The following is a 10,457-nucleotide window of genomic DNA, read 5'->3' as shown; positions in this document are numbered from 1 at the left end:
AGGGTCTGAGCTTTAATTCATTTTGTCACTTCTTTCTGTTTCCTCTCCCTCAGAAGAACTGTTAGTCCTACCACTCAGATGTTTTAATGTTCACTTTTGCCTACTTTGTACATATTTTGTGACCTGACCACACCCAATCTGTGATGAAGAAGCAGGAAATTAGTGTTACATTCATTCAGTCTGTCCATGACTTATGAAGTTGGATGATGAGCACGTGATGAGGTCGCACACCAGCGTACGTGGTGTTTCTGCGCTGTCAATCCTCAGTTGGGTAAATGTCAAAGTTGAGCAGTTGGACCAGTTTTCCTTTTCCTGCTGCAACAAGTTTCCTTGTTGCGTTCTGAAAATGTCAAAGTAATTGATGCAGTCGGTTACATCATTTAGTCATTAGAAAGCCAGGTCACAGCCAATGTCCAAAGCAATGGTTCAGTGTGACATCATCACATGTGGTGTGAGGACAGTGTGCAACAAGTTGGAAGTTTCACCCCTTTAGAATTCAAAGTAAATGAGCTTTCTGTTGCTGTCAGAGCTAAATTTAATCTTCGTACTCTTATGTCTGTTGTTCTGCCACATTATTGAAGCTGCTTTCTGTGCACACAGTCAGGCTGGGCTGCCCTTTTTTAAATCACATTGTGAATGATCATGAACCACTTTATAGAATCTGTGACCTTTTGTTTTATTTTGCGGCTGACCGTTCTGAAGCCATCACAGGCGCACCATTTTCTTTTTTGTCTGTGAATAAACATGAGGCTTGTGGCTTGTTCAGTCTGAGCAAATTTCATCTTGTTTTTATTTTTGTCATGAATGTTAACAGTTCCCTTCAAGTTCTAATGTTCCTGCAGCTGTTTCATTTCTGTACATGTTGGTGGAAACACTGCCTGGCTTACTGCAAATACAATCATACTGTTAACCTGTTGATAATATTCTTTACCATCATTTGATATGGCCAATATTTTTAACAAGTATCTGATATTAGTCTTTGAAACCTGACAAAGATCACCTGATCATGCATACACTGTCCCACTCTGCAGCCTGGTACTCCAACAGTCTACATGTCAGTGTGGTCTGTAGGGCTGTGGATGTCATGCTGAAGTCAGCTGCACACTTTTTGTCTTCACTCACATATCAACATGGAACCTTTTGTACACCTGACTGAAAGGTCCCTGGCAGTCCATGGGCTAGAAAAACACAAAAATAACCCACCCAGTTTAGTTTCTGAATACATTGAAGGTGAAAATTGAACATTTGCAGAATCATTTGACTGTCAGAAACATCTGGTTATGTTCTTTACATTCCGGTCAGGATTATCATCTTGTGAGTGGTTGTTTCCAGGCTGTGCAAAGGTAAAAGTGTCTAAATAAACTGGTTAAAATGGTGGTGTCATTTAGAAAAGTCGGCTTTGTTTCTGTACACAGTGCCTTTGTTAAATAATTAGGTCATCTGTACTTTACTGTACACTTTGTTGACTGTTACATAATTACACACTTGGAAGTACTGATGGGACATTCTATGATGAATTTAGACTAACTTGTAGAATATGTGTATGTTAGAGATACATGGTGTTCAGCTGTAACCTTTGCTCTTTCTACTTGTTCTCTTTTATGTACTTTACTGCACTACAAATGTACAAGCGAACAGATTATATCTAGTTAAATGATAAATACAATTGTAGCATTTTACAGCTTTTCCTTTGGAATCTGGACCTCTTAAAGTATTATCACTCATCATTTGGCCATGATTGTGTGTGCCAGAAACTACAATTGTTTGATTTCCTTTGACTAATCAGAATAGAGGCAACTTTGTGATCCTCCCAAGAGAAGGAGAATGTAATTAAAGACCAAACTCTACAGACCTATGCCTTAACTCTCATCCTGATCTAACTGTCCATCTGTTGTCTATCATGGAAGTAATCTATAAGCTCTATAAAAATGATATTGTGGATTTATCTTGTGACTTCCCATGTAACACTGGCCTTTGGAAAAACCGATGCAGCATGGCATTTTAAACATGTATTCATGTTATTCTGTGTTGTGTGTCACCCTATAATAAATGTTGATACCACTTCCTTTTGACCTCACTGCCTGTCTGTTATACAGCATTAAAGGGACAGTTCACCCTAAATAAAAAAATACATATTTTTCCTCTTCCCTGTAGTGCTGTTTATCCATCTAGATTGCTTTGAGATCAGCTGTATAGATGTCTGCCTTCTCTCTGATATAATTTCACTAGATGGTGCTCAGATGCCAAAATAAATTTGAACTCAACAGATGTTTCTCTCTAGAGCTCATGAACTACACTTGCTGACAGTATCACCCTGCAGAGGAAAGTGTGCATCTACTAATGGATGAGAGGGTTGTGCTTGTGTCAGTGGGGGATACAAACATAAATGGTGTTCCCCTCAGCTGAGCTTTGATCTCTTGTAAAAATATTTTTTCATACATTTTTGGGTGAACTGTCCCTTTAAAATAGGAAGGCTTGACATCTCACACACATCTTTAAAAGAGGTTGGTAAAAGTTGAAGAAATGGAAACAATTATAACTGAATGAATGTCAAAGCCTGGAAATAATCACTTATTCTTTTGCCACACATATGTGTGTGTGTGGGCTGGGGGGGGGCTAAGATCTTCATAGATTGAATTGTGTGTGTGTGGGGGGGCTTCTAGGAAAAAGGTTGGGAACCACTGCTCTAGAAGATTGTTTAAAGCCTCACTCAAGCAATAAAGGCCGTAGTTCAAGACGATATGACATGATTCAACACATCAATCCTCCTGATGAGGGATCAGGACCTTGAGATGACTGTCCCATACACCATCTGGGATCTTGGTTCAAATCAAAAAATCAAAATGGACATTAGAAAATTAAATCTGTCTGGAGCAGCAACTATGAAATTCTCACTTTTCCCTGAGGACATTTCAGTTTTTGATATGGCATCCATAGTGAGCTTCTGCTCAATATATAAGACTAACTACCAAAATCTGAACAAAAAAGAACATTAAGAATCAATTTGCACACTAAAAAAAGTTGAGACAACTCAACATTTCAAGGCAAAGAACTGCAATAGACTCTGCAGCTTTGAAATAAACTTTAATTTTTTTTGCCAACCTATAGTCTTTAGTTGAGATTATTTACTTTTCTAGTTTAAAAAAAAAAGGATAAGTAGTAATGTGATGCCCAAGGCCACACAAATGGACAGTTGAGGGTAGAAACCATGCACACTCACCTCACTTCTTTGTTCAATGCACAGGTTAGTTTAATTTGCAGTCAACCACACCCCAAACAATTTAGGTCCACACAGTTTATTTGAGTTATAATTTCTTTATTTTCCTTTAGCTTTACACTGTTTAAATGGAGTGCACACATTTTCACACTTTAAGGTTAGATTTAGTAATTTTCTGTTGTATTAATCATTTTTCTGTCTCTTTTTTTGAGTTACCATGCTGGTGGGGGTGGTTTCCTCCTGGATGGGCAAAAGGTGTGGCACAGGAGTGGAACCTGTTAAATCCTGTGGCCAGCTCATCAGGCCGTACCATCTGCAGCCGTGTCAGAGGGGGGTTTTGGGTTTAGTTTGTTTTTTCTCTGTATTAGTTTTAGTAGATACCATTTTGTTTCCCCCTTTTTGTGTTAGTTGGTTTGGCCAAACCGGTATATATGTTCCCTCACATTTCATTTTGTTAGGTCAGTTTCTTCAGTCAACACAGTTTTGTTGCTGTCATTTTTGAGTATAGTTATATTTTGGTGACCTCTTTTATAGGCCTAATTAATAAGTTCTTGATTTATATTGTTTGGCATTATTTTTTGGATAAATAAAAACCCTCTTTTCCACAAATTCCTGTTCTCCTCGTTGCCTTACTGCTTGGTCCCTGACAATTGGTGGCAGTGGTGGGATCATCCAGTGGAAGAAACAGGATTTTTTTTTTTCCTTTTTCCTTCAGTTTGCAGTCCCCCCCCGGCATAAAAAGGACAAATGAATCGAGGAGGAAAAGGTGGAAGGAGACCAGGAGGGCCTGCAAGCCTGACAGGTGTCCAGGAGAGGCAAGCCGGTGAGGAGGAGGAAAATGGAGCTTCTGGAGTGGTAGAGAGCACTGAGGGTGAAGGTCGGGAGCCAACTCTGTCAGATGTGGTGGCCATTCTTCAAGCTCACATGGGGCAACAGGAGGCACGAGAGGCAAAGCAGAATGAGGTAACTGCAAGACAAGAACAGCGTTTTAAAGCGCTTCAATATCAGTTTCAGCTTTTGCAGTTAGAAGTTCAGGCCCGAACATCTCCAGTGCCAGATCCTCTGTTAGCAGACACTGATCCATTAGGTTCAGAGGTTCAGTCATCTACCATGCACCCTCCTCAGGCCCAAGCTGAGCCCGCCAACCCAATCATGGCCTCTGCAGGTCAGTCTCATACACACTATGACCCCAGATTGGAAAAATTGACTGATAATGATGACATTAACCATTTTCTTATCACATTTGAACGCATTGCTGTAGCATGCCGATGGTAGAAATCAGATTGGGTTTTTCATTTGATCCCGTTGCTAACAGGCTATGCTAGAAGTGCATATGTGCAGATGGACATTGATGACTCTCTTGATTATGACCAGGTAAAATCTGCCATTCTTTCTAAGTATGACATTAACCCTGAGACCTACAGGCAAAGATTCCGCTCCCTAGAGGTCAACCCTGTTGAGAGCCCAAGGAGCTGTATGCAAGGCTCAAGGAACTGTATGGGAAGTGGATCCAACCAAAAGGTAAAACCATCCAGGAAATTGGTGAAATGATCATATTAGAACAATATTTGAGAATGTTGTCCCCTGAGCTTCAGGTCTGGATCCGAGAGCATGATCCAGAATCAGCACTGGAGGCTGCTAAGCTGGCTGATGTCTTTGTGGCTGCCCGGAGGAAGGGACAACCATGGAGCTACAACTCGTGGAGAACAAAAGACAACCGCAAACCAGCCCACAATAGGGGCCAGCAACCGGTGCAGGTAAGCCCCCCATGGGGGAGAACCAGCCAGCTAGCCGACCAGTGAAGTATTCTGGTAAAAAGCCAATTTGTTATCTTTGTGGAGTAGAAGGCCACACGAAGCCCATGTGCCCTAAAAACTCTTCGAAGATGACACAAATGTGCTTTGTGCCACGCTCTCATGTGGAACCTGAGTTAAAGAAAGACCAGTCTATTAAAATGACAAACATTGAAGTAAATGGAATGACTCTCAAGGCCCTACTTGATTCAGGGAGTGATCAGACTCTCGTGCACAGGAAATTTGTACCTCCAAATGTAATCAGCACCAGAGACACTATACCTATCTGTTGTGTGCATGGAGATGAGAAGAGCTATTCAACAGCTGACCTGTACATAACAGGAGATGGGCAAACTTACTTGTTGAACATTGGAGTTGTTGATAACTTGCCTTTTCCTGCTGTGCTAGGACGAGACCTTCCAGTACTGTTTGATTTGTTGGAATCTGACCAGGGCCAAAAGAGTTATGTTGTTGTCACCAGAGCACAGGCAAAAGAATCTGGTGAATACTCTGAGACTCTCAGTGCCCTACCCTTCTACAATGACGAGTTGGATACCACACCCGGGAAGTCTCGCAAAACTCGCAGTCAGAGAAGGCAGGAGAAATTCCAACATACAGTTGTGAAACCACAAAATAACACGGAGCCAGAGTTACCACTAGGATTTAAAGTGCCGGAACAACATCAGTGAGATGCAAAAAACTGATCCATCTTTAGTATCTCTCTTTCAGAAAGCAAAGGAGAAGGAGCTGAGCTGGACTTCAACAGAGATGGGTATGTTCTGCAAATGGCATACTCTACCGTGAACAAGGGTCAGTGTTGCAACTAGTGGTTCCCCAAGCAGCTAGTAGAGACAACATACTCGCCTTGGGGCATTCTGTTCCCTGGGCTGGCCACCTAGGTAAGCACAAAACCACAGCACGCATCAAACATCATTTCCACTGGCCTGGCCTACGCAGGGATGTCACTCAATTCTGTAGAAGTTGCCCTCAGTGCCAAATAACATCTGCTAAAACTCCCTCCAGAGCTCCACTTCATTGGCTACCCATCATTGGCATCCCATTTGAGCGCCTGGGGATGGACATTGTGGGTCCACTTGAAAGGAGTAAAGCCGGAAATCGTTACATGCTGGTTATAACAGACTATGCCACAAAGTACACCGAAGTGTTTCCATTGAAATCCATAAAAGCCAAATCTGTTGCTTTCTGTCTAGTGCAGTTCTTTTCCAGAGTAGGCTTCCCTCGGGAAATACTGACTGATCAAGGAACTAACTTCATGTTCTCTCTGCTGAAACAGGTTTACCAGTTACCGGGCATAAGGGGGCTGAGGACCACACCATATCATCGTCAAACTGATGGTTTGACAGAGTGCTTCAACCAGACAGTTAAGCAGATGCTAAGGAAATTTGTCAACAGCAGTGGCACAGACTGGGATCAGTGGCTGCCATATCTGCTTTTTGCATACAAGGAAGTACCCCAAGCCTCCACTGGTTTCTCTCCATTTGAACTTTTGTATGGGCATGAGGTCTGGGGACCTCTTTCACTGCTGAGAGAGATCTGGGAGGGAGGCAAGGGGAGGGGGGATTCTGTTAACATTATATCCTATGTTGTCCAGATGAGAGAGCGATTGGAGAAGATGAGTGAGCTTGCCCAGTCACACATGGCGGAGGCCCAGCAGCAGCAGAAGTCCTGGTATGGTATGGTCAGCCCGGCAGAGATCCTTCAACCCAGGACAGAAAGTGCTAGTGCTCCTCCCCAGTGAGGACAACAAGCTTCTGGCAAAGTGGCAAGGACCATTCGAGATCATGAAGAAACTTGGGCCCACCACATACCAGGTATCAACCCCAGGGCAGCCTCGGTCAAGTAGGGTACTGCATATAAATCTTCTGAAGGAGTGGGTGCAGCGACCTGAGAAGAAAGAGGTGATGCTCATTAGAGGAGTGCTGGAGGACGAAGAAGTGGATGAGCAATACTTACCTTCAGTTGGTGCTTCAGTGGACCACGACCTCAGCCACCTCTCGGACGACAAGCAGCACCAGGTGAGAGAAATCTGTAATTCAGATGTATTCCAGGAGAATCCTGGGAGGACAAGTATTGTTGAACATGATATTGTTGTTAAAGAAGGTGCTTCTGTGAGACGGCTTAGTTACAGGATTCCTGAACGCCTGCTAGCCTCATTGAGAAAAGAAATTGACCTGATGCTTTCCCTGGGAATCACTGAGACTTCAAAAAGTGAGTGGTGTAACCCAGTGGTTCTGGTGCCGAAGAAGGATGGCAGCATGAGATTCTGCATTGACTTCAGGTACCTGAATTCAGTTTCTCAGTTTGATTCCTATCCCACACCAAGAATTGATGAACTGCTGGAACGACTGGGGAAAGCAAAATACTTGACCACAATAGATCTCTGCAAGGGTTACTGGCAGGTTCCACTTGCTGAGCGATCCAGGGAGCTGACGGCCTTCAGGACGCCATGGGGGCTTTTCCAGTTCACAGTTCTGCCCTTTGGCCTGCATGGGGCTCCAGCTACCTTCCAGAGGCTCATGGACCAGGTACTGTGTGATTTCCATAACTTTGCTGCAGCATATTTGGATGACATTGTCATTTACAGTACCACCTGGGAGGAGCACTTGGAACATCTGCATGCTGTCTTGGGTCGTCTCCGCGCTGCCAGGTTGACTGTCAACCCATCAAAGTGTGTCTTTGCTGCTACAGAGACTGAATACTTGGGCCATGTCATCGGGAGTGGGGTGATACAACCACAGGTCAATAAGATCCAGGCCATTGAGTCATGCTCTTTGCCACAGACAAGGAAGCAACTACGATCATTTTTGGGCATGGCAGGAGGCTGACAAGTAATTTAAAAAAAAACTCCAACAGAATAAAAACGTAAAATGCCTCCATACTGTTTGTCTGGTGTAAGTCCCAACATGTGAAGTTGATGCAAAAATGCCATTTACACCATGAATCTTCACTCTAGATCCTGAGCTTGGAGCCACGTTCACAAGCACATGCACTGCTGATGTGAGGTGTGAAGGTGTGCAAATGGCATACTGGGGCTTTAGAAGATTTGGATTACAATAGATGAGCAGTATTGAGGCATTTTGTTTTTATCCTGTTTTTTTCTGCTTAAACTGGTCACCGTTAACTTCCATTGTTTGGGAGATTTTGCAACACTGTTTTCCTGTGAAACTCCAGCAGTGTTTTGTGGACTAACAAAATAAACCCAACCTTCAATCAGCATGAGGGTGAGGAGATGATGGACTGAATTTTCATTTTTGCAAAATTAAATAAAATTTGGGATCACTCAAACTTTCATCAGCATTAGCATTCATTCACCACCCTCCTTTAAGTACCATTGAAACACTGGTAACATCAGATTCCTGCATGAAAGGAAGGATCTCAGTAATATATTGAAACTTGATAAAGGCTTCTACAGAATCCTCAGATTCTGAAAGAATGGTGTGGATAGAGGATCTTCAGATCAATAACACAGAGCAGAAGTGGGAAAGGACACAGAACAAGAATTATCTATTAATAGCAGATTTAAACTTATTCAATATGACTGGCTCATGAAAACATACATAATCCCTGAAAAACTCAATAAATTCAATCTCAATATCACAGACAATTGTATAAAATGTAGGGAAAAAAAGGACTCTATTTCACTGTATTTGGAAGTGTAAACACATTAAGACTTTTGAAGAGGGGACTTCCGGGTTAGTTGAGGTGGTGATGGCAGCATAGTGCGGTAGGCTCCCGACAACAAGGTCAAATATCCGCCCGTTGAAACTCGAAGCTCCATACGCAAACGACGGCCAAGTTAACAGACTTGGAGGGGCACACACGGCGTGAAAATGTCAGAATTCATAGAGTAATGGAGGGAGCTGAAAACGATTCGACACCGGTCATAGCATTTGTGGAGGACTTATTAATGAAAGGACTGGAGCTTCCTTCCACCACAGTGCTTAACATTGAGGGAGCACACAGGGCGCTAGCATCGAAACCACCAAAAGAAGCCCCTCCGAGACCACTTGTGGTCAAGTTCTCCAGCTACAGGATATTATCAGAAGAGCCTGACAGAAGAGGGGTTTCGATTTCCAAGACAAAAGAGTGCAATTGGACCATGCTTATGCACTGGAGTTGTTGACGAGTCAAAGGGAGTATGCTGAGGCAAAAGCTGTGCTGAGGGAAAAAAAAAAACAAAGTTTCAAACTCCATAACTGGCAAGAATGAGAGTGTTTTACTAGGATGGCACAATGGTTTATGGATCAGCACAAGAGGCTACAGTGGATTTTGTAGAGAGGGGCATCCCCATGACAGTCCTGAAAAAGCAGACTTCCCTCTTGGGCCAAATAAGCCAGATGACTTGGCGAACCAGCAGAAGATGAGGAAACAGGGAAAATGCCAGCACAGCACGAGGCTACAAGGAACAGCTCCAGGCATTCCAGCAACAAGATAAGAGAAGATAAGTAACTGAAGCTGCTCTTTGACATAATTATGTCAGGTCATATTTAATAAGTATGCAGAGCTACTCTGGCTCTATCAGAAACACTGCAAGTCCGAACAAGTCTTTTTTCATTACTTAATATCTTCTGCTACAGACATTTGCCTTGATCTTTTTTCCAGCGTGATACAAACATAATTTTGATGACAACATTACTGTTGATGAGTATAATATTGATGGAAAATATAGATAAGTATTGCTCTGTCAGAAATAATGCAAGTAGAAACAAATCTTTTAGTACTGAATATAGCATGGTACAGTTTCTCGCTTTGAACTTTTTTTCGGTGTGATATAATCGTTATTGTGAAGACAAAGTTATGGGCATTAAGAGGTTAAATCTTTTGTCAGCTCTGAGGCTGAAGAGGGCCTTCTCTCACTGCAAAGAGAAAGAGGCTTTCCCTCTACACTCATTCCATCAGAGTCACAAGGCCACATTACAGGCCTTACTTTTGGAAGTTTTTGGTCAGTTGTTTCACTTTGTCATTAGTGTTTTATGTTTTTTCTTTTGCCACCGTTCATTGTGGTAGCAGAAATGAGCTTTATGACTCAGGTAAACTTGTTTTGGGGGGGGCTTAAAACACTATCAGATTCACAAATGGAAAGTTTTAAACTTATTACATACAATGTAAATGGTTTAGGTAATCCGATTAAGAGAAGGAAAATTTTGGCAAAATTAAAGCAAGAGAAAGTGGAAATAGCTCTTCTCCAGGAAACCCAATTGACAGAATTAAACATACAAAATTGAAAGGATTTGGGTTTAAGCAGATGTCATCATCTTGTAACCAGGGCCCTAGGAGAGGTGCAACTGTTCTGATTTCCAATAAATTAAACTTTGAGTGCACATATGGAAAAAAAAAAAGATGCTGATGGAAGATTTATACTCATTTGGGGATACCTGGAAGGGGTATTGATCACTATTCTAAGTGTTTATGCCCTACCAGGATTT

Source organism: Lutjanus erythropterus, chromosome 11 (assembly GCF_056507025.1).
Source record: "Lutjanus erythropterus isolate fLutEry1 chromosome 11, fLutEry1.hap2, whole genome shotgun sequence".
Taxonomy (NCBI): domain Eukaryota; kingdom Metazoa; phylum Chordata; class Actinopteri; order Lutjaniformes; family Lutjanidae; genus Lutjanus; species Lutjanus erythropterus.
This window is presented reverse-complemented; position numbering follows the sequence as displayed.